Source organism: Bos grunniens, chromosome 11 (genome assembly GCF_055505025.1).
Source record: "Bos grunniens cultivar Pamir isolate PY7600 chromosome 11, Bosgru_T2T1.0, whole genome shotgun sequence".
Lineage (NCBI taxonomy): Eukaryota > Metazoa > Chordata > Mammalia > Artiodactyla > Bovidae > Bos > Bos grunniens.
The window spans coordinates 71,776,461-71,802,057 of NC_141175.1; the positions used below are offsets into that span (position 1 = coordinate 71,776,461).

General features: G+C 38.3%; 2 long non-coding RNA genes across 36 annotated transcripts in view; one reads left to right on the forward strand and one right to left on the reverse strand.

Annotated features, from left to right (window-relative positions):
• Positions 1–25,597, forward strand: part of LOC147363323 (uncharacterized) — a 504,516-nt gene that overhangs the window by 148,240 nt on the left and 330,679 nt on the right. The window lies entirely within an intron of this gene.
• Positions 1–25,597, reverse strand: part of LOC147363324 (uncharacterized) — a 76,139-nt gene that overhangs the window by 46,888 nt on the left and 3,654 nt on the right. For 2 of the 3 annotated variants that reach the window (XR_015136972.1, XR_015136971.1), the window contains one exon: positions 24,489–24,571. This is a non-coding gene — a long non-coding RNA (uncharacterized LOC147363324). Of the gene's footprint in view, positions 1–11,841; positions 14,121–24,488; positions 24,572–25,597 lie in introns of those variants that run through there. The other variant, XR_015136973.1, reaches the window with a different exon arrangement.

The window sequence follows — 25,597 nt, forward strand, 5'->3', positions numbered from 1 at the left end:
CCATTTATGATAAAAACTCTCCAGAAAGCAGGAATAGAAGGAACATACCTCAACATAATAAGAGCTATATATGACAAACCCACAGCAAACATTATCCTCAATGGTGAAAAATTGAAAGCATTTCCTCTAAAGTCAGGAACAAGACAAGGGTGCCCACTTTCACCATTACTATTCAACATAGTTTTGGAAGTTTTGGCCACAGCAATCAGAGCAGAAAAAGAAATAAAAGGAATCCAAATTGGAAAAGAAGAAGTAAAACTCTCACTATTTGCAGATGACATGATCCTCTACATAGAAAACCCTAAAGACTCCACCAGAAAATTACTAGAACTAATCAATGATTATAGTAAAGTTGCAGGATATAAAATCAACACACAGAAATCCCTTGCATTCCTATACACTAATAATGAGAAAACAGAAAGAGAAATTAAGGAAACAATTCCATTCACCATTGCAATGAAAAGAATAAAATACTTAGGAATATGGAAGCAACCTAGATGTCCATCAGCAGATGAATGGATAAGAAAGCTGTGGTACATATACACAATGGAGTATTACTCAGCCATTAAAACGAATACATTTGAATCAGTTCTAATGAGGTGGATGAAACTGGAGCCTATTATACAGAGTGAAGTAAGCCAGAAGGAAAAACACCAATACAGTATACTAATGCATATATATGGAATTTAGAAAGATGGTAACGATAACCCTGTGTACGAGACAGCAAAGGAGACACTGATGTATGGAACAGTCTTATGGACTCTGTGGGAGAGGGAGAGGGTGGGAGGATTTGGGACAATGGCATTGAAACATGTGAAACGTCATGTATGAGGCGAGATGCCATTCCAGGTTCAATGCACGGTGCTGGATGCTTGGGGCTGGTGCACTGGGACGACCCGGGGGGATGGTGTGGGGAGGGAGGAGGGAGGAGGGTTCAGGATGGGGAACACATGTATACTAATTAAATAATTTTCTATTAAAGAAAAAAAAAAGTAAAAAAAAAAAAGAAACTAAAGACCTATATATAGAAAACTATAAAACACTGGTGAAAGAAATCAAAGAGGACACTAATAGATGGAGAAATATACCATGTTCATGGATTGGAAGAATAAATATAGTGAAAATGAGTATACTACCCAAAGCAATTTATAGATTCAATGCAATCCCTATCAAGCTACCAACGGTATTCTTCACAGAGCTAGAAAAAATAATTTCACAATTTGTATGGAAATACAAAAAACCTCGAATAACCAAAGCTATCTTGAGAAAGAAGAATGGAACCAACCTACCTGACTTCAGGCTCTATTACAAAGCCACAGTTATCAAGACAGTATGGTACTGGCACAAAGACAGAAATATTGATCAATGGAACAAAATAGAAAGCCCAGAGATAAATCCACACACCTATGGACACCTTATCTTTGACAAAGGAGGCAAGAATATACAATGGATTAAAGACAATCTCTTTAACAAGTGGTGCTGGGAAAACTGGTCAACCACTTGTAGAAGAATGAAACTAGAACACTTTCTAACACCTTACACAAAAATAAACTCAAAATGGATTAAAGATCTAAACGTAAGACCAGAAACTATAAAACTCCTGGAGGAGAACTTAGGCAAAACACTCTCCGACATACATCACAGCAGGATCCTCTATGACCCACCTCCCAGAATATTGGAAATAAAAGCAAAAATAAACAAATGGGACCTAATTAAACTTAAAAGCTTCTGCACAACAAAGGAAACTATTAGCAAGGTGAAAAGGCAGCCTTCAGAATGGGAGAAAATAATAGCAAATGAAGCAACGGACAAACAACTAATCTCAAAAATATACAAGCAACTCCTACAGCTCAACTCCAGAAAAATAAATGACCCAATCAAAAAATGGGCCAAAGAACTAAATAGACATTTCTCCAAAGAAGACATACAGATGGCTAACAAACACATGAAAAGATGCTCAACATCACTCATTATCAGAGAAATGCAAATCAAAACCACTATGAGGTACCATTTCACGCCAGTCAGAATGGCTGCGATCCAAAAGTCTACAAGCAATAAATGCTGGAGAGGGTGTGGAGAAAAGGGAACTCTCTTACACTGTTGGTGGGAGTGCAAACTAGTACAGCCACTATGGAGAACAGTGTGGAGATTCCTTAAAAAACTGGAAATAGAACTGCCTTATGATCCAGCAATCCCACTGCTGGGCATACACACTGAGGAAACCAGAAGGGAAAGAGACACGTGTACCCCAATGTTCATCACAGCACTGTTTATAATAGCCAGGACATGGAAGCAACCTAGATGCCCATCAGCAGATGAATGGATAAGAAAGCTGTGGTACATATACACAATGGAGTATTACTCAGCCATTAAAAAGAATACATTTGAATCAGTTCTAATGAGGTGGATGAAACTGGAGCCTATTATACAGAGTGAAGTAAGCCAGAAAGAAAAACACCAATACAGTATACTAACGCATATATATGGAATTTAGAAAGATGGTAACAATAACCCGGTGTACGAGACTGCAAAAGAGACACTGATGTATAGATCAGTCTTATGGACTCTGTGGGAGAGGGAGAGGGTGGGGAGATTTGGGAGAATGGCATTGAAACATGTATAATATCATGTATGAAACGAGTCACGAGTCCAGGTTCGATGCACGATACTGGATGCTTGGGGCTGGTGCACTGGGACGACCCAGAGGGATGGTGTGGGGAGGGAGGAGGAAGGAGGGTTCAGGATGGGGAACACGGGTATACCTGTGGTGGATTCATTTCGATATTTGGCAAAACTAATACAATATTGTAAAGTTTAAAAATAAAATAAAATTAAAAAAAAGAAAATAAACACGAAAGAAAAAACTTAGGAATAAATATACAAAATAGAAAAATTTGACTATGTATCTTGAATGTATTAAAAAAAAAAAACTCCTATAATTCAATACTTACCGTATTTATAACCAGATTAAAAATGGGAAAAAGACTTTGAACATACATTTCACAAAGAATATTATACAAACGGCCAATGAGCCTGTTAAAAAGTTTCAACATTGATCATAAGGGAAATTCAGATAAAAGCTGTGACATCACTGGAATGACTAACACTAACAAAAAAGACAATAGCAAATGCTAGTAAGTATATGAAATAGCTAGACCTCTCATATTCTGAAGCTTTTAAATATTTATTCAAGAGAAATGAGTACATATGCCCAGATGTAAACTTGTACAGATACACACCTAGTATCTAAATTGCACAGAAAAAAGTAAAATTATCTCTATTTGAAGATGATATGAAAGTATATATAGAATAGTCTAACTAACAATCTCAAGAGAAATGAAAAGATAGGTAGGTCCACACAAAAACTTGCATACAAATATTCATCGCAGCATTGTTCATAATAGCCAAAAATTAGAATAAAAAATTCATCAACTGATGAATGGATAAATATATTTTCTGTAGTTATTTTATTAACATTTTGTACATCTGTATCATCTATAATTATGCTTCCTTTTTCATTCCTGATACTATTTCTCTCTTGACTTGGTCAATCTTTTCAAATATTTGTCACTTTTATTAGCCTCTTTACAGAGCTAACTTTCAGCTTTGTCTTCTTGATAATATTTTTGTTTTCTATTTCATTAATATCTTATAGCCCATTATTTTCTTCTGGTTTCTTTGGTGTATAATTTTTCTTCCACTTTTTAATAGAGATGCTTAGCTCATTGCATTATTAAAACCATATATGTGTATTAAGTATATTTTCTCTCTGAATTTTGCTTTAGATATATCCACAACTATTAATATGTAGCATTTTGTTCCGTTCCATTTAGAATATGTTTTTTCTGTTCTTTTTTGACTCATTTTAAATTTCAAAACATGGGACTTTCTACCTATCTCTTTCTTACTTTATCTCAAATTAATGCACATGTGGTAAGAAAATTCTTTTAGATTTTAATTCTTTCACAATTTTTGAAATTGCTTTACTGGTCATTATGTAGTAAGTTTCTGTAAATATTTTAGATGTGCACAAAATGAATGTGTGCTTGAAATCTTTGGGGTGGAGTGTTCAATATTTGCCATTAGCTCCATTTCAGTGATATTTAAACACTGTTGTATCATTAATATTTTGTCAGCTTGTTATATCAATTCTAAAAGAAATGTAACATTTTTGTTACAATTTGTATATTTATTGTTTTAGTTCTATAAATATTCTTTTCTGATATATTTTGAGAATATTATTTTTAAAACTTTTTATCTTCACTATATCTAAAGAGATAAATTGTAATCTTTTAGGTATAATCTACGTTTTCAAATTAATTTACATTAGTTCTTCAATGTAGATTTTGTGATTAAAAATAATTTTTCTTTGTGTTTGGTTATTTTCTTCTTTACAATAATTTTTAAATCTCCTTTGTATGTGGTTTTTGTTTTTTAAAAATTGTTTTCTGGTCGCTTACTTTGTTGATTCTTTTGAATAGTTCTCTACCTCATTGACAGTTTTTGGTTTTGCTTTTCTGTCTCTTTAATCTACTTTTAATTTGTTCTTTCTTTTTGCCTTGAGAACTTAATTCATATGTTTTTATTATTTTATTTTTATTGAGATAAATATCTAAGATTGTGAACTTTCATCTGATCACTTCTTTGTTTCCTGTAAATTAAAGAAATTCTGCAGTTGCAATGTGAATATTTTCTCTAACTGAAGCATATTTTAGAGAGCTTTTGAATTTCTGATGGAAGGGCCTTTAAAAATTTTTTTTCGTTGATTTTTATTTTATTGCTCTGTTGTCAGATAAAATTATTTGCTTTATTTATGTGATATGGAATTTGTTGAGGTTAATGTTTATGTACGTTTGAAAAGAGGATGAATTCTTTGTTACTGGGTGCAAAGTTTCATATACATCCGTGAAATCTATGTTCAGTTCAGTTCAGTCACTCAGTTGTGTCCGACTCTTTGCAACCCCATGAACCACAGCACGCCAGGCCTCCCTGTCCATCACCAGCTCCCGGAGTCTACCCAAACCCATGTCCATTGTGTCGGTGATGCCATCCAACCATCTCATCCTCTGTCCTCCCCATCTCATGCCCTCAATCTTTCCCAGCATCAGGGTCTTTTCAAATGAGTCAGTTCTCCACATCAGGTGGCTGAAGTATTGGAGTTTCAGCTTCAAAATCAGTCCCTCCAATAAACACCCAGGACTAATCTCCTTTAGGATGGACTGGTTGGATCTCCTTGCAGTTCAAGGGACTCTCAAGAGTCTTCTCCAACACCACAGTTCAAAAGCATCAAGTCTTCTGCACTTAGCTTTCTTCACAGTCCAACTCTCACATCCAACTCTCACATGACTACTGGAAAAACCATAGCCTTGACTAGATGGACCTTTGTTGGCAAAGTAATGTCTCTGCTTTTTAATATGCTGTCTAGGTTGGTCATAACTTTCCTTCCAAGGAGCCAGCATCTTTTAATTTCATGGCTGCAATCACCATCTGCAATGATTTTGGAGCCCAGAAAAATAAACTGACACTGTTTCCACTGTTTCCCCATCTATTTGCCATGAAGTGATGGGACCAGATGCCATGATCTTAGTTTTCTGAATGTTGAGCTTTAAGCCAACTTTTTCAGTCTTCTCTTTCGCTTTCTTCAAGAGGCTCTTTAGTTCTTCTTCACTTTCTGCCATAAAGGTGGTGTCATCTGTATATCTGAGGTTGTTGATATTTCTCCCGGAAATCTTGAATCCAGCTTGTGCCTCCTCCAGCCCAGCATTTCTCATGATGTACTCTGCATAGAAGTTAAATAAGCAGGGTGACAGTATACAACCTTGACGTACTCCTTTTCCTATTTGGAGCCAGTCTGTTGTTCCATGTCCAGTTCCAACTGTTGCTTCTTGACCTGCATACAGGTTTCTCAAGAGGCAGGTCAGGTGGTCTGGTATTCCCATCTCTTTCAGAATTTTCCACAGTTTACTGTGATCCACACCGTCAAAGGCTTTGGCATAGTTAATAAAGCAGAAATAGATGTTTTTCTGGAACTCTCTTGCTTTTTTGATGATCCAGCAGATGTTGGCAATTTGATCTCTGGTTCCTCTGCCTTTTCTAAAACCAGCTTGAACAACTGGAAGTTCACAGTTCACGTATTGCTGAAGCCTGGCTTGGAGAATTTTGAGCATTACTTTGCTAGCGTGTGAGATGAGTGCAATTGTGCTTATTGTTACATATTTTTTTCTTCTTGACCTTGTAATGTGAGTGATGTATTAGAGTCTCTGATTATTCGTCTGTTTATGTGTCTCTGTACTGATTTGTTTTTGCTTTATGAAGGTGGTTTCTTATTTAGTATATATATTCTTATATATTCATTAATGTTATATCTTCATTGTAGACATTACCTTTATAATATTTAACACTTTTCAGTGCCCTTCTGTGTCTCATTTATTGCTTTGGGGCCAGAATTCTACTTTGTTTAATATAAAATCACAACCTTTGTTTTCATACTCTTTCCATTTGCCTAGTATGTCTTTGCCTATCCCTTTATTTAGTTTTGCAAAACCATATCACTTAGAATATTTTAATATATAGCACAGAGTTGCATTTTGCTTTGTGAAACAATTCTAAAATTTTTCCCCTTAAATAAGAAAATGAAGACAATTCACATTTACTGATATGACTGCTCTTTTGAGTCTTAACTCTGTCATAATATTCTATATGATATTTAATGTGCTTTTCAAAACGTTTTTGATATTCAGAAGGTATGTAATTTTTTTATAAGACTTTTCTTTATATTAATATTTTTATATTGCTCTTTGTCCCTTTCTTCTTGGGACTGTAATTGTTTTGCCTCCTTAAATCACTTTGTTGTGTTTTATCCTATCAGTCACTTTGCAGTCAGTAGCTCATTCTTCTTTTCACTTTATGAGTTTCTATTTCTCCTTTCCCTGAACCTGTATGGTTTATATGGCATTCTGCTGTGTGTATGTGTCTTAGTCGCTTAGTTATGTCCAACTCTTAGTGACCCCACGACTGTAGCCCACCAGGCTCCTCTGCCCATGGGATTCTATAGGCAAGAATACTGGAGTGGGTTGCCATACCCTTCTCCATGGTATTCTGCTACCTATATCCATAGCTTTATTTTGGTCTTATAGTTACAATTTAATGTTGTAAATGTTCTCTGTCAACTGTTTTGCAGAAGTGTCCCCACTAAAATTGTGATTGGGTGAATCTTATTCCAAGAAGTTTCTTTGGAAAGGAGTTGTGAATACAATTTTCTTTGCATTATTGTATGTTAAATGAATTGTCTGTGATTTTAACAGTTGAACAACAACTTGATTTGGTATAAAATCCTTGGCTCAGGATTCCTTGAGTTTTTTGAAAGTGTTGTTACATTATTGTCTTTTTTTAATATGTTGCTAGCAGCAGGCAAGTGACATGAACATTTTATTTAGCTCAGAAGATTTTTTTTAAAATTAATCTTTAAAGTTTAACAGTTTCTGTGCAATATGTTTTGGGGTTAACCTTCTTTGTTCATTTTTCCCAGGAACAAGATGAACTCTTTTACTATGTTGATTCAGGTCACATTTCATTTCTGGCAGTTTCTTAGATTGTAGGTTTAGATAGTAATTCTATTCTTTTGCTTCTTTCTTTTTTATAAATATATATATTTCTATACATGTTGGGTCATCTTGTTTGTCTTCTATATATATTTCAGTTCCTTTTTATTTGCACCTCTATTTTTATGTCATTTTTAAATTTTGGGATCTCTTTCATTTTTATCCTCTCTCTCCTCAGTGTTTATCTATTATCCCTAAAGAATTTGGTAGTTTAGTTTTTGTTTCTGAACTGATTTTATATTTTCTTCAGTCTATTTCTGGTGTTTGATCAGCTCTCTAAAAACTATATTTTCTATTTTCCTGTCTGTTTCTATTCTGTGTCTAAATTTGGGATTTTCCTCTTTAAAATACATTCCACAGTTTATTTGGAGAAGACGATGGCAACCCACTCCAGTATTCTTGCCTGGAAAATCCCATGGACGGAGGAGCGTGGTAGGCTGCAGTCCATGGTGTCGCAAAGAGTTGGACACGACTGAGTGACTTTACTTTCAGTTTTCACTTTCATGCATTGGAGACGGAAATGTCAACCCACTCCAGTGTTCTTGCCTGGAGAATCCCAGGGATGGCAGAGCCTGGTCGGCTGCTGTCTATGGAGTTGCACAGAGTCGGACATCACTGAAGCGACTTTGCAGCAGCAGCAGCAGCCATAGTTTATTGACATTTACTTTACATTGGAGAAAGTTTTCCTGTGGGATGTGTGTATGTGTGTGTTAGTTAATGGGTTAACTGTGGTCTGTACCAGTTCCTCCCACCCCCAGGAATGCCTGAGGCACCCCATGTATGCCTCACAAGACCTTAGGTTAACTTCTTGCCACACTGTTTTTGGAACTGTACCAGGTTAATATATATTTAAAATGTTAATAGTATCAGGACCTGGTTATCTGGTTATTGATTTTGCTTAATGTACAACGTAAAGAATCTGCCTGCACTGCAGAAGACTCAGGTTTTATCTTGGGTTGGGAAGATTCCCTGGAGGAGGAAATGGCAACCCACTCCAATATTCTTGCCTGGGGATTCCCATGGACAGAGGAACCTGGTGGACTATAGTCCATGGTGTCACAAGGAATCGGACATGACTGAGTGACTAAAACACAATGTATGACTCCTGACTTATGAACTGTCGTGGACTTGCAAGGCTGTGAATTGACACAGACACTGCTATGCTGCATAACTAGGGGTTTTTGATAAACAGGAATATAGTTGGCAGGTTTTTCACATGGAGCTGGTCCACCTGTGTTGACCTTCCTTCTTGCAACCAACTGTTCCCATCCAGGGCTGCAGTCAAAGACTTCTTGATAAAAAATACCAATGATTTGCATGAAAAACTCAGTGTTTAGCTAAACCTATTTATCCTGTGAATTTTATTTTCATATCAACTCTTAGATCAGTGTTGATTGCCATTTATGGAGGATTTTATCTCAAAAGTTTTCTTATATTAAACATGCATGGATGTTAGAAATCTTTTTCTGTTTATTGTATAGAGTGTTGTATTTTCTGGGACCCGCAATAATCTATGGGAGGTTTTAAGGGTTTGAAGTGAAGTGAAATGAAGTCGCTCAGTTGTGTCCGACTCTTTGCGACCCCATGGACTATAGCCTATCAGGCTCCTCCGTCCATGGGATTTTCCAGGCAAGAGTGCTGGAGTGGATTGCCATTTCCTTCTCCAGGGGATTTTCCTGACCCAGGAATAGAACCCAGGTCTCCCTCATTGCAGGCAGACGCTTTACCATCTGAGCCACCAGGGAAGCCCCCTGGGGTTTGGGTTTACTCTATTTCTTAGTTCAAGTTACCTCTTGGTTGTGTTCCAGATACTACGGCTTCAGAACTAATAGCTGAAATTTATGCTAGATTTGGTAGAGATAGCTCATTTCTGTTTCATTTTATGTTAGTTGGGGCAGCTCAAAGTCATGGGCTGAAATCATCTAAAGCCTTGCTCAATCACAAGCCTAGTGTTTGATGACAACTATTGCTTCGAGTCTCAGATCCGCCCCCTTGTGGGTTTCTGTGAGGTCTTTCTACATGAGCTTCTTTGGACTTGCTCAGATAATGGTGCATGGGTTCTAAAAGCAAGTGTCCTTAAAGTAAAAGACAAATGGAAGCCAAATAGTCTTTTGTGACCTAGCCCTGGCAGTCACGTAGCATTATTCACAACACATTTTATTTAATGAAGCAGTTAAAAAAATCCTAATCAGGTTTAAGAAGTGAAGAAATAGGCTATGCCTCTTGATGGGGAGTGGTATGGTTCTAGAAAACATGTGAGACTAGAAATTTGAGCAATCATTTCACCATCTTGAAAATTGTCATGCTAGTAATTTCTTCCAAAAGGAATTAACCAGTTTGGGTGGAATTATAAAATTGGCTTAGAATATAGAACAATATTTCTGAAACTTCTGCCATCCACAGACTATCTAATACACAGCCAAACTACCGATTTTAGATGTCAAAAAATAAGTTTATAGCAATAAAAATACAAGCATAATATATATAGAACTGATTTTTATTTATACATTTACTAGGTTGATATTATTTTAGCTTTTGAATAATGTATATATCATCAAATTACAACTATCTGAAGCCATAGATCATATCTCAAAATAGGTGGTTTCTTCTCTTACTTCTTATGCATTTATATCAGAAAACACCAACTATTAGAGAGCATTGAAAAAGGCAAGTGTCCTACTTGTGTTTGGATGGAATATAAATATGGAAATTAAGGGGAGGTCTTTCAGCAAAGATTTCAGCTTTTGGTTAAATGCTCAGAGGAGGGTAATGCCCTTTAAAGCAGGAAGACTGAATGTTTCTTAGAATAAATGGTGATTGATATTCAGCTTTGGTTTCATTCAGCTTTGAAAAGCATTACATTCTTTTGAAATATTTGGTTTTAGTTTAAAAAATGTATCCAATAATCATTATCATCTTTCCTCAGTGAATGAAAAAAAATCAAGTATTAGGAAAGAATAAAATTATCTTAGATTGAGTCATTCATATCACAGTTTGGTCTTTTTAAGACAGCCTGATATCTTATTCTCAACATGTAAAAAATCATAATATTTTAGAACTTTTAGATTCAAGCTAGTAAATATTCTAAATATATTACTGAAGTATTCTACTTTAGTTATATAAAATAGTAGAATTATTCTTTAGCTATTAATGTCATGAAGAAATATTATCTTTAATTTAAAAACACATATAAACATCTTTCTATTAAGCAGTCAACGTAATCCAGTATTAATCAGCAGAGCTGTGTATTCAGGCTCACATTTTTCCCAGAGCCCATTGAAATGTCATATACTCAGTGGCTTCAATTAGATTGTATCTGTCTCTTCGCTATTTCCTTTAACACTAGCTTAAGAACCATTGACACAACCTGTTCTTTGAAAAGGCCATATGTGAAATGACACTCAGGAAAAACTACTTATTCCCTTAGTAATGTTCTTCATTGCTGTATACATAACTCATGCTGATCAGTACTGGTCCCAAAGTATCTTTCTTACATCTACATTCCATCTTATAGATTTTTAGCATTAAAGCAAAATGTTATTGGCACATCTCCTTTGTGTATGAATTATACTCTGTCAATAACAGATTCATACTCTGAACATCATTGGTTTTGTTCAACTCTAAATTGATGTCCAGTGGAATATCCATGTGATAGTAACTTAACTCTTATATTGTATATCTATTGTATTAATTTTCTATGGCTACTGTAACATATTACTACACACTTGGTGGATTAAAGCGACACATGTTTATTCTTTCACAGCAGACAGAATTCCAAAGTCAGCTTCAGGCTGAAATCAACCTGTTGCCAAAGGGTTTGCTCCCTTCAGAGGCTCTCTAGGAGAATCCCTTTGCTTAATTAACTTTTCCAGCTTTCTTGGTTTGTGGCCCTTTCTTTCATTTCAAAGCCAGCCGTGTAGCACTTTGCTTAACACAACTGTGAGGGACACTGCACCATATTTTACTGATGGATGGATCATCCTTTGTATTAGAAAAGAAAGGTGAAAAGTATAGGTCTGATGCAGATAGGTTGACGTATTTGGTCAGGAGAACTTGTAATTTTTCTTTTAATTCTGTTTTTGTTATTGAACAGGCAGAGTTGTCAGTACAGGGAAAGGAGTATTAAAGTTTGAAGGGGGAGGGAAGATGAAAAAGAGAAATGACTAGGAAAACATAGCAGCATGGAGACTTGTTGACTTGTGGTCATGAATTCAGGGTAAGACCAGTCAACACAGTTGTGTGTTTTTCTTATTTATTTATTCCATTTTATTTAGTTATTTAACATTTTTTTTAATTGAAGTATAGCTGATTTACAATGTTGTGCCAATCTGCTATACAGCAAAGTAATTCAGTTAAACACACACATATATATATTCTTATTTTATATTCTTGTCCATTATAGTTTATCACAGAATATTGAATATAGTCCCCTGAGTTATAGATTAGGACCTTGTTGCTTATCCATTCTAAATAGAATAGTTTGCATCTATCAGCCCCAAACTCCCAGTCCAATCTCTCTTCTTCCACCTTTCCCCCTTGGCAACCACAAGTCTGTTCTCTGTGCCTATGAGCTTGTTTCTATTTTGCAGATAGGTTTATCTGTGCCATATTTTAGATCCACATATAAGTGATATCATGGTATCCGTCTTTCTCTTTATGACTTCACTTAGTGTGATAATCTCTAGTTGTATCCCTTTTGCTGAAAATGGCATTATTTCACTCTTTTTATGGCTGAGTAGTATTCCATTGTTCGGAGAAGGCAATGCACCCCACTCCAGTACTCTTGCCTGGAAAATCCCATGGATGGAGGAGCCTGGTAGGCTCCAGTCCATGGGGTCGCTAAGAATCAGGCACGACTGTGCAACTTCACCTTCACTTTTCACTTTCATGCATTGGAGAAGGAAATGGCAACCCACTCCAGTGTTCTTGCCTGGAGAATCCCAGGGATGGGGGAGCCTGGTAGGCTGCCGTCTATGGGGTCGCACAGAGTCGGACACGACTGAAGCGACTTAGCAGCAGCAGCAGCAGTATTCCATTGTGTACATGCACCACTTCTTTGTCCATTCATCTGTTGATGGACATTTAGGTTCCTTCCATGTTTTGTTTATTGTGAATTATAGTTTTGTCTGGGTATGTTCCCAGATCATAGATCTAGATCATATGATAATTCTATTTTTAGTTTTCCGAGGGACCACAAAACTGTTTTCCATAGTGGCTGCACAATTTACATCCCCATCAACAGTGTAAAAGGCTTCCCTTTTCTAGTGGTATGTTTCTTAGTAACATGTAACTCCTTGGAACACAGAGAGGATATGGTCATTGAGTGTATACACAAAGAATAATTATAACAATAGGCCATGGGACCTAAGCCAATTTAGAAGGAAAATGGGGACTTCATGTATGATTATGTAGGATCATTGTCATTCTCACTGAATAATTTGGGAAGTCCCTCCTAAAGTAGGTAGTGATTGATAGGAGAAGCTGGTTGCAATATGGGGTTTTAAAATTGGGACTGCAAAGGGTGTTTGGTTATGAGTATAACAAGGTTCAAGTTATAATCATAGAGAATAGGTGACTGAGGTGGAGTTTAGGACAGGATTACTGAAATAAGGAGGCCAGTGAACTTAGAGGGCAGCATGTTAATAGAACAACTTATGGATTCAGAAATAAGCAAGACACAAGTAATGGTAGAGAGAGTGAGAATCAAAAGCTAAGTCTTCTGGGAAGGAAGGAGGGTGACTCTAAGGTCTTTAGTTAATGGCAGTAATGAAGGCTTTATGGTGTTATGATCTGATGGCATGAGGTTCTAGGAGGACTTATGAAGATTTTAGGAAACTTTGAGGCCCCATGTCTTTGAGTTTGGACAAAATAGCAACCATTTCATATAATAACGACTAAGTAAGGTTTTTAAGAGACAGCGAGATTTTGTTTGGAACCAGAAAGAGAAGCAAATATTTGGAGTGAAAAGTTATGGTAGAAGGCATTTTACTCATGGCAGATGATTACTCTGAAGGTCAAGAGTTGTTTTTTTTTTTTTTTTTTTAATGTGGGGTCAGTGGCTGGTCCATATCAGGTAGAGTACAGAGCTGTGTGGCGGTAAGGGTTCAGGTGAGGAGAGATGGCCTGGGACTCAGGTGTCCTCGGTGGCCAAGCAAATAGGTACATAAGGCATGATGTGAGGTGCATGGGAAGGTTCATGGCTGTGGCAGCATCGGCAAGAACCCAGACTCTTCTGTAGTATGACCTTGGTAACAGAAACTACTCTGTCTCACATTTCATGGTTCCACGTGGAGAAATCTTCCTGGCCTTTCCCATCGCACTGCTTTTACTCCCAGTCCTGTTGCGAGGGAGAAGACCATGCGATTTGTGAACTCAGAAGAAGGCAGTGGGTAATCTCAGCTCAGCTGTGTCTTCTGTTCTTCTTCATGTCAGCCTATCTGCGAGAGAGCTGCACTCGGCCATGCTCCTGCCTCATGGGAATGGTCTTACCTCTGTCGGGGGAGATGTGTGACTGTCCTGCTGTGGAATAAGAGGGGTGATAAATTTAATTCAGGGAGACTGCTCTGTCCAGAGCCACCATCCACAACACAACTTTTTCAATCACTGGTAATTTGTTCCCCAGATCTCTGACTCAGGTAAGGAAGCAGAGTATTGTTGCCAGCCTTTGTGCTAACGGAGAACTCTCAGAGATGCTTTGTTCCCTGCCCATTTCTGACTCTGGTTCCTCAGCCTTGCACTGATTCTGTACTATGCCCTTAATTGTTCCTCAAATAAATTCCTATTGGCTTATTGTAGCTAGACTCAGTTGCTTTGAACCAAGCACTGTAACCAGTACAATCATTTAGTCCTTGTTCTGGACAAACTTCATTGGTTTGCCAGAAAGGTGGTTATGCTTTGCTTGGAAATGGCTAAAATGGCTGCATGTTAGTCTTTGACATTTCATTATAGACAGCCACTGGAGAATGAATCACCAGTCTGGGAAAATCCAATTTTCAGATAATTGTCATTGTACTTTTATTCGCACTCTGCTGTTTTGACTGCTTATGCTAAATTCTCATACTCACAGATTCACTTGACTGAACATGTAAAGATTCACTTTCTGTGGTCTTTTTGGAGTCAAGTTCAAATGTGTTTATGACATTCTCATGAGTTGTACTTTTTACATTATAATTTTCAAAATTATATTTATTCATCCATGCACAAGATTAGAGCCATTGTTCCATTTTGAGGGAATTGGTGGCATAATGATAGACTGTAATGCACACAAAATTATAAATTTAACAACTGTAAACAATTACACAGAAATGTTAATGCAGTGGCTTGAACTGACTACATGCTGTCAACATCAGCCAAAGTAAACAGACCTATGCTGTCTTTGAAGTACTTTTGTGACCTTTACAGACTTAATCATTAGTAAGAATCTCACAGGGAGTCTGTGAAAATCATTACTAATCTTATTGTTCTGTTTATCTCTTCCTGTGTAACGAACTACCCCAAAACTCATTGCCGGAAAACAAGACCATGCTGCATCTCAGTTCTGTGTGCTGGTTGGGCATGGCGTGGCTGGTTGATCTTCCTTCTCTGCTTGGGATTGAGTGGGATGACTCACCAGTGTTAAGTGATGATGGCTAGGCTGGCTGGGGGCTCTAAGATGCTTCACTTGCATGCCTGGTGTTTATGTGAATGACTGGAGGTCTGTGGTCAGCTGGACACACCCCTCTCTCCAGGTAGTCAAGGGGTCTTTCTCTGTGGTATGTTAAAGAGGGATGATGAGTTTCTAACACAGTGGTTTCGGGATCCAGTAAAGACTGTCCCAGAAGACACAGGCAGAAGCTTTAAGGTTTTTTAGTAACACAGACTTGATGGTTCAAGAAAGTCACTTTTACATTTATATGATGTGAATTGCTAAGACCAAGCTGGCTTCAGGGGAGGGAAATTATCCTTGCTGTTGTTTTTCAGTTGCTAAGTCACATCCAGCTCTGTGTATCCAACTTATTTGTAACCTCATGGACTGCAGCACGAGTTCTATCCTATCTCTTCTTAATGACAGAAATGTCAAACATATTACAGCCATCTTTTATCCACACTGTAAATTTTAAGTGAATGTGAACAACATTGTTCCATTGCTTTTGTTTCTGAAATAAAGTGCCTGAGGTCTGCTTGACCCTTGGAACAACCAGTGCTCCATGTATCATTTTGAGAAAAGATTTGTCTAGAAGATAATAGTGGTCCTAAAAAACCCTTAAATTCCTGATTGCCAGTGCTAATTAACAACATGCAATATGATCTCCAGCCCTATTGGGCAAGTAATATTGTATAATAGTTACTATGGTCTCTGGAGGTAGACTTCCTGGAGTTCAAAGCCAGATGCTAAGACTTATTAGCTATACCATATGAACAAATGTCTTAATTTGTCTATTTTATATTTCTCATTTTCTTCCTCTCTATCTGGAGATATCTCCCATGTCACTAGGTTTTTTTGAAATTAAATGAGAAAATGGAGGTAAAGAATTTAGTACAGTGCCCAGCACTGACATTACTCAATACATGTATATTAGTGATTAATATTGATAAATGTGTTTAGGCCCCTGAGGCTCACTGGATGCTTCCTTAAGAACAACAGATGTTTAGAGAATGTGATATTGAAAAATCTGTAATCTGTGCTTTCCAATGATTCTTTTTTAAAACTAGTAAGACATTCTCTTGATTTATATAACAGAAAATTGAGGATCAAGAGACAGTTAAGGTTGCATGGACTCTTGGACTGATAGAATACAATGGGGAGGTGGAAATAATACGTCGATATATTGAGAAATAAAAAACTGAACCCAAACCAAACATTATTCTAATGTTTTTGGCAGATTCTATATATGCCCTTTTCTGACCTGAGCTGAATCATTTCTTTTTAGGCAGCCTCAGGAGGCAATCCCCACTTTTAAGAGGTCAGCATATTGATGCCAAACAGTGGACATAGCACATTACAGCCCAGAACTCCTGGACCCGAGCAGTCCTCTGGCTTCAATCTCCTGAGTAACTGGCATGACAAGGGCATGCCTGACGAAGACCTTCTTTTCTTATTTCAACATGAATTCAGTCACAGATTTTTTTTTTTTCTATTTGAATACTTTGAACACAGCATGGGTTATTGTTATTTAGTTGCTAATTCCTGTCCAACTCTGAGAACCCATAAATTACAGCACACCAGGCTGCTCTGTCCTTCACTATCTCCTGGAGTTTGCTCAAACCTCATGCTATGTCCACTGAGTTGGTGATGCCATCCGACCATCTTATCCTCTACCACCTGCCCTTCTCCTCCTGCCCTCAATCTTTCCCGGTATCAGGATCTTTTGCAATGAGTTGGCTTTTCACATCGGGTGGCCAAAGTACTAGAACTTCAGCTTCAGCCTCAGTCCTTCTAATGAATATTCAGGATTGATTTCCTTTAGGATTGAGTGGTTTGATTTCCTTGCAGTCAAAGGGACTCTTAAGAATCTTCCCAAGTGCAATAATTTGAAAGCATTAATTCTTTGGCACTCAGCCTTTTTTATGGTCCATCTCTCACGTTTGTGTGTGACTACTGCAGAAACCATTGCTTTGACTATGTGGACCTTTATTGACAAAGTGATGTCTCTTCTTTTTAACGTGCTGTTTAAGTTTCTCATAGCTTTTCTTTCAAGGGGCAAGCATCCTTTAATTCTGTGTCTGCAGTCACCATCTGTAGTGATTTTGGAGACTAAGAAAATAAAATATCTGCTATTTCTACTTTTTCCCTATCTATTTACCATGAAGTGATGGGACCAGTGATTTTAGTTTTTTGAATGTTGAGTTTTAAGCCAACCTTTTCACTCTCCTCTTTTACTTTCATCAATAGGCTCTTTAGTTCTTCTTTGCTTCTGCCATTAGTATGGTATCATCTGCATATCTGAGGTTGTTGATATTTTCCCCAGCAATCTTGATTCCAGCTTGTGATTCATCCAGCCCAACATTTCACATGATGTACTCTACATAGAAGTTAAATAAGCAGAGTGGCAATATACAGCCTTGATGTACTCCTTTCCCAATTTGAAGCAATCCGTTGTTCCATGTTTGGTTCTAAACTTGGTTGGTGTTGCTTTTTGTCCTGCTTACAGGTTTCTCAGGAGACAGGTAAGGTGGTCTGGTATTCCCATCTCTTTAAGCGTTTTCCGGTTTGTTGTGACCCATACAGTCAAAGCCTTTAGTGTAGTCAATGAAGTATAAGTACTGAGCAGTTAAAAAAAAAAAAAAAATCCCGATTTGAGATCTCAAAGCTTTCATTCTAGAGTTTCTTGTATCATTTGGGTTTAGATTTGGCTCTGCATGTGACGTAAATCTAGGCAATACTGACTTAAGCAAGATAGAAAGTTCTTTCTCTGTCATAGAGTGTGGAAACAGGCAGTTCAGAACTGGTATGGCAGCCTGTAGTTTGTAGACCTGGGTTCCTTTCATTCTGTGACTCTATCATATGTAACTTTAATTTCTAAGGACAGGGTCCAGGATGACTTCTGGAGCTCCAACCATTATATATGCTTTCTTGCCTTTAGCAGAGAGGAAAGAGGAGAGAAAAGTATTCCTCCCCATTTTCAGGATATTTTCTGGAGAATCCAAATGACACTTTTTCTTTTACACCCTCTAAGATTCTTTCTGACACCAAATATGTGATATCTTTTCACAGCAATTCTCCAATTACTGGACATTGAGTATCTTACAAGTTAATTCAGTTCTGACAATATCTACCTGGAGTTAGTTTCAGACCCCATAAAACTGTCAGATCCTATTTCATATACCAGCTGTAAATGGTCTAGGCTACCCACACTGTTTTGTTTGGCTGACCAAAAATTCAGGGATTCCCATGATCCCCTCTCAGATTTGATAATTAGAATGACTCATGCTGCTGCTCTTAAGTCACTTCAGTCACGTCCAACTCTGTGAGACCCCATAGACAGCAGCCCACCAGGCTCCCCAGTCCCTGGGATTCTCCAGGCAAGAACACTGGAGTGGGTTGCCATATCCTTCTCCAATGCATAAAAGTGAAAAGTGAAAGTGAAGTCGCTCAGTTGTGTCCGACTCTTAGTGATCCCATGGACTGCAGCCTACCAGGCTCCTCCATCCATGGGATTTTCCAGGTAAGAGTACTGGAGTGGGGTGCCATTGCCTTCTCCGAGAATGACACATAGAACCCAGAAAAACATTTTGCTTACATTTAGTGGTTTATTGTAAAGGATCCAAATGAATAGCCAGATGAAGAACTCTTTAAAGGTCTTGAATGCAGGAGCCTGTTTCATGGAGCTGGGGCACACCTTCCTAGCTTGCAGATGGGTTAGCCAAACCCAAAGCTCCCTAGTCTTACTGTTGAAGAGTTTTGTAAGAGCTCAATCTTTATCCCCTCCCCAGAGATCCTGACACCGAAAGTTTTAACACTCTAATGACAGATTTTTTTGGAGACTAGCCCCAACCTGAGGCTCTCCAGGGGGCCCACCCTAAGTCATGGTATTAGCATAAATAAGCTCACAAGTGATCTAATGGGGCTCGTTATGAATAACAAAAGACACTTCCATCATTCAGGAAATTTCAAAAGTTTTAGGAGCTCTGGGCCAGGAATTTGGGACACAGAGCAAATGTTTATTTTTTATTTTAACAGCAAGTTTACTGACCATAATTTAGTTGTGGAGATTGGAAAGTGTTAGTCATTCAGTTGTGTCTTACTCTTTGCAATCTCATGGACAGAGCCTGCCGGTCTTCTCTTGCTGCAGAAACCAGTAATATAGAAACCAAGCACCACATTCGGAGAGTTGGAGAACTCAGGGTTATTATGCCAGTGGGCCCAGAGGAGTTAACACTCCAAACTCTAAGCCCTGAACAAAGGAGTTACAGAGTTTTTTTTACAGTCGGACAGGCATGATTAAGCAGGTTTGCGTGTTTTTAGGGCCTAGGGCGATTGCAAAGAGCAGGACAAGGATGAGTAAGATAAGCTCCAGTTCCTAATATTGTGAGTCCCCAGTTTCTGAGATCTATGTGATCTAGACTTTGCAAGGAGCAAGCTGGGTTACAGAGGCAGAAGGAGCAGGAGGTTATGTAAAAATTTAACTTTTCCTCTTCATTCCCCTCTCTTGATGCTTCTATCGCTCTTTGTAGAAAGCATCATCTCATGTTTTGGTAGGGCATTCAGAGCTTCCCATCATTTAGGGTTTCCTTTTGTAAGTTTATGGATTTAATCCTAGAGGTTATGAACTGGTAATTACATTGAGAATACAAGGGCCAAACAAGAGCACCACAGAGAGCATGAAGAGAACTGTTAGAGGGAGAAGTCACAACGCCCAGCTCCAGATGTTACCCCAGGAATTAGCTACTTTCTCTTTCCTTTTTATGATTTGTTCCCTTAGCTGTTGGGCCATGTCCCTGAAAATTTCTGATAGGTTTACAGCATTCATAAAAGACAGCATTCTTCATTTAAGAAGAGACAGAGTCCTCTCTTTTCAATTGTCAGTAGGTCTAGCCCTCTCCTATTCTGTAAAACCACCTCAGCCAGCGAGTCTAGTTGGTCCTGTAAGGCCACAAAAGGTTTGCCCACTCTCTCAATGTCGTTTGTGAAGTCCTTTGATAGTGTATGGTAAAAGGTGATTGATGAAGTAATTCCTCCTATTCCCATACCTATCCCAGCCATGATTTCCAGACCAACTAGTAGGGGTATAAACTGGATGTCTCTTTTTGACCGTGTATGTGCTTCCAGAGAGAAGTATGGTGTGAGTCTGGTTGTTAGGGACAATATTCATCTGGGGAGTGAGGAAAGCTAAGGTGCAGATACCCATCCACTTGAAAGGTAGACATAAGTAAGCATCTTTCCCACAAACAAAGAAAAGGGCTTGATGGGGGTGGCACCATCTGTTACAGCAAGGGACACCAAAAGGCTGCAAAGCAGCCTGAACATAACAGATAAATGAACACTAGCAAAAGATTTTCTCCCCATCTTTGGGTTGTCATGGCTTTAACAACTGAGCCTATCACGAAGGGGGGTCAGTTATACTGTGGAGCAATTTAGTTAGTAGGGAGAATCGATCATAAGAGACATCTAATAAGAATGAGGCTTCCCACTACAGTGAGATAACAGACAGCTAACCGCAGCTTCTGACCCAAATCCAAGTCCTGGGGTGAGACTGAAGCTAGTCCTGTAGTGAAGAGCACAGTAATAATATCAATCAGGGATAGAGGCCAGGGTTGACAATGAAAATCCTTTGATATTCGGATCCTCAAGCTTCTGCCATTCATTGACTAGTTAGCATCTGGAGTGACTGGAGCAGGGCTCAGCATCCTTCATGGGTGAGGATCGTTGTTTTTGGAACCAGACCTTGAGGGAGTTTTTGGAGTCCCAAACTGTTTTCTAGATGTCCTCATCACAGGAAGCTGCTACCTTCTTGACTTTGGTGTGGTGGATCTAAGGGATGATGCCTGTAGCTCATCTCCTGGCTGATAGGGATGAACCCAATTGCCCAAAGTAATGGGTGTCCTTCCTAAGGTTTCTTGGGTGATATGGCCAAAGACTTCCAGGGCCTGGAGGTGTTGGGACATCTCCAGGTCAGCTAGTTGTTGGTGGTCTCTGTTGAGGTTTTCTATTACTGGGGTGGTCTCCATATAAGATCTCAAAGGGATAATAGCCTGAAGACCTCGGCATACATTTATGCAGGGAGATGAGAGCCCACAGAATGATAAGGCAGCTGTTCCAGCACTGTCTAGGTGTTGGTCGGGGGATATTCTTATTGTACTACTACTTGGAGAAACAAACTTAACAAGAAAGTTAAAGATATTTAGCCTAAAGATTAATAAAAGTAGGAAAGCTGCTGAGGGGCCAGCCAGGAGAACCAGGTACAGACATTGATTTGTGACTCTAGTGTTTCTCTAGGTATGAGAAGATGCAAGAATTTGGACTCATAAAAATCTTTACCTGAAAACATCTGACTGTCTGAAGGCCTGTTTTTCTGGGTTTTTCCCAGAACACAGAGTGCCTTATTATTTGTCTCCACCCTGAAGTCCTTTCAAGGGTATGTTGAAGGTCAGCATCTTGTAGTGGTCATGATTTAATCTTTGTAGAGGCAGCTGGCAAGGGCCAACTTTCAGTCAGCAGGGCCCCTTCATAGCCACATATTTGACTATGTTTTGGGAGCATTTCATAGTCATTGTGTCCTGTGGTGCTGGGAAGGCTCATTCCCAGGTCTAACAAAGATTCCGTTGACAGACCACTCAATGTGTTGTCACTAGGCCAGGCCTTGTAAGTAGCAAAAGTCTCTGGACCATACCTGTCTAACTAGCCTCTTAGTCCAGGAAAATATTTCCTCTTGTTGCTTCTTCCCATATCTAGAGTTACATTATTACAATTATTGATCTTAAATGGAATGCTGCATATCAGCATTTTATCACAGGTTCAGCCACTCATTTGGTAACGTAAGAAATAATCTTCTGAAACAAGCTGCATAGAAAATAATATAGCTAGCAGTTAATAGTAAGGTCACAAGCAAGAATTTAAGGCAAGAACTTTCATTGGGTATAGCCAGGTATATCCCAGGTCATCTGACTCAGTTAAACGATTATAGCCAAGTGTACATCATGGAACATCTGACCTTTATCCAAAGATTGGTTACTGAGATAAGCTGTAGAAACAATCTTAGAGTGTCCTTTTTAGTAACTTAATTAAATCTTTTAGCCATATAACATAGCAAGGAACTATTTCAGAAGTGAGTCTTAGTAAGCACAGACCTTAATTAACAAAACAAGAACTTAATATTCAGTGAAACATACTTTCTTTTTTGGGGGGAGAACTCATTGTGAGGACATTAACACTGTAGCCAGGGAAGGCTTTAATCCATCAAATAAAAATGAGGACTGTCAGGAAGCTGGAAGAAGCCAAGCAGCCGTCTTGAATTTCCCATAGCCCTGGCTTTCTTATTTTTAGCTGTTGTTTATCCATTTTTAATTTCCTGATTTAGAAGCAGACTATTGCCATGTTTTAAGGATAGTAAAATGATATCAGGATAGCAAAAGTCTAACCATGAGGGGTTATTTTTTTGTAGAAGCAGAATGAGCTTTGTCTACATGTACCATAATCTTAAATAATGTTTATTTACTTTACCAAAGTGACAAAAGATTTTGAAAACAAATATAAATCACTTAAAGGCAAAGAAATTCACAATCTGTTATTAAAAGTTGTATTCAACGAAAACTTTGTTCTCTAAACAGAGAGAAGACCAAATTCTAGTCTGGGACCAGCTTACTGTTAATAACAAAATTTGTTTATCTGCTTAATCTTAGAAAGTCTTTCTCATAAAACTTGAAAAACTAGTATTCTTCTAAAGGCATGAGAGTAAAACCATAGAAGTCCTGTTTAAAATCTGATTCTATTGCAATTGACAAAGAAACCTGGTCATAACACTTTAATATGATAACAAGAATTATAATTGACCATATTTTATCAGGGCATATCAGATCTATATGAATTTCACATAATTTTAGGATAACTATATTAGTAACATCAACCATATAGTATAACCTGAAAATATTTTTTTTCACCCCTTTAACAGTACTTCCTTTGTAATTTAACATGTCCAATGAACCCAGGTAGCTTAATAGCTCTTTGGGATCACTCAGGGGCCCTCCGAAGCATCCCAAAGTTAGCTAGAGATCAAGTTATCTAGTAAGTTTTGTTGATAAATATCAAAAGGGTTTATAACACTCAGTCAGGTAGGATCATATAAGTTACTGTGAAATAATAGTTATTCACTTAGCCAAAGCTAACAAAAGATTTCAAAGGTAAATATAGAACAGATCAATTAAGAGGTAAAGAATCTTAAATCTATCATTAAAAGCAGTTCAACATCTGAAGAAAGTATGTCCTCTTAACAAAGAGAAAGGCCAAATTCAAGTTTTGTGCCAGCTTACTTTAAAGTCATTTAGGTAAACTTAATTAAATTTATTTTAAACTTTGTCAATCCTTTAACCATGCACAAAACTTTTTCTTCAGGGTTCACTTTCCACAAAATTTCTAATCACTTTTTGTAACAGTCATCTGTAAGTCAGACCTACTTTCTTTTCCCTTAATAAAATGTAATTTTATAGCTTCTTTATTAAAAACATACATCCTACTTTCTTATTAGATTAGCAAACAAACATTAATACTAGATATTTAATAATTGAATATTTCCCAATTCACATGAATCTAAAATTTATTTAGGTTAATTTTTCTTGTATTTAGAATTGTTTGATTTGTAAGCTCTTACTTTTCTTTAGGCCAATTAAATTAGAACTCACTCACAACTTGAACAATATTATCAGAAAAAAAGATATACACTGAGACATACATAAATCCAGACAGACAGACTGACAGAGATCTTACAGTTTTCTATTTGAGATTTAAAATATCTTTTTGACCCCTTTTTTTTTTCTTCACTTGAAGTTTTAATTTGCCAAGGCTGAGGTCTCAGGCAAAGCTGGCTGTGTCTTTCAAGGACATGGAAAGGGTTAACTTCAAGCTTTTCCCTGGGCAGGACTTTTAACAAGCTAGTTGTTTTTAATTGCATATGCAAACAGAATTGGTTTTGCAGTTTCCAAAAAGAAAAATTTCTCTCAGTCCGTTCAATCAGCAATCATGCACTCACAATCATTCAGAGGCTATCACATTGCCTCCTTTCTCCTGAGTCCCCAGGTTCTGTTAACTGTTGCTGCCTCCCTGGGAGCCCCAAGGTTATCATTCATGATGCCCCCCTTCCTCCCGAGTCCCCAGGTTTCCTTAACTGTTCCTCCCTTCTTGGAAGCTCCAGGAGGTGATCAGTCTCTTCTACCTGTTGGGGTAGGTTCTGCCGAGGACCAGCCCCAGGTCCTTACCTTACCCTGTGGCCCTTCCTGGTGAGTTGGTCCGTCCCTCCAATGAGTCCAGTTGGGGCTCGGCTGTCCGGAGCGTCAGAACACTGGTACAAAAGAGAACCCGGAATACCATCAGGTGGTGCGCCTCCTTGTTCATCTCAGGATTCCTTCACTCCAGCCCGGCTGAGCCACCAGTTTGGCGGCTCAAGGGGCTGGCGTGGTTAGAATCTTGCTGGGGCCTCCAGAAATGTTGCAGAAACTAGTAATTGAGAAACCAAGCACCGCACTCGGAGAGTTGGAGAACTCAGGTTTATTATGCCATCAGGCCCAGAGGAGTTAATACTCCAAGCTCTGAGCCCTGAACAAAGAGGTTGCAGAGTTTTTTATACATGGACAGGCATGATTAAGCAGGTTTGCAGATTTGTAGGGGCTAGGGCAATTGCAAAGAGCAGGACGAGGAGTGAGATAAGTTCTGGTTCCTAGTATTGTGAGTCCCCACTTGCTGAGACCTATGGATCTAGACTTTGAATGGAGCAAGCTGGGTTACAGAGGCAGAAGGAGTAGGAGGTTACGTAAAATTTTAACTTTTCCTCTTCACTCTGTCCATGGGATTTCCAGCCAAGAACACTGGAGTGGGTTGCCATTTCCTTCTCCAGGGGATCTTCCTGACCCAGGGATCAAACTTCAGTCTCCTGCATTGCAGGCAGATTCTTTACCGTAATTAATTCTTTACATAATTTAGTTATGTGACCTCATCTAGCTGTAATAGAGTCTTAGACATGTGGTCAGTGATGATATTATTATAAAGAGGGAAAGAAAGGAAGAGTGGATAATGGAGGACAACCTCCCTACTCCTTCATGAATGAGTTTTCTGTCCATTGATGGAAGCTTCTGGGCTGTAGGCCTTTATGCTTTGGTGTAGGCTTGGATTCCATTGGAATGATTTCCCCACTGCTGGCATTAGCCTCCCTGATGCTGTAGTCCTGAACATTGTTCGTTGGTCTGGACTTTAATCTGGGACTTTAATCATAGTTAGACTATGACCCTACTTGTCCATATGTCAGTTCCGACTTCATTCAGTTTGGTTTTTTAGATTGTAAGTCTTATGGATAGGAACCATGTGTAGTCTA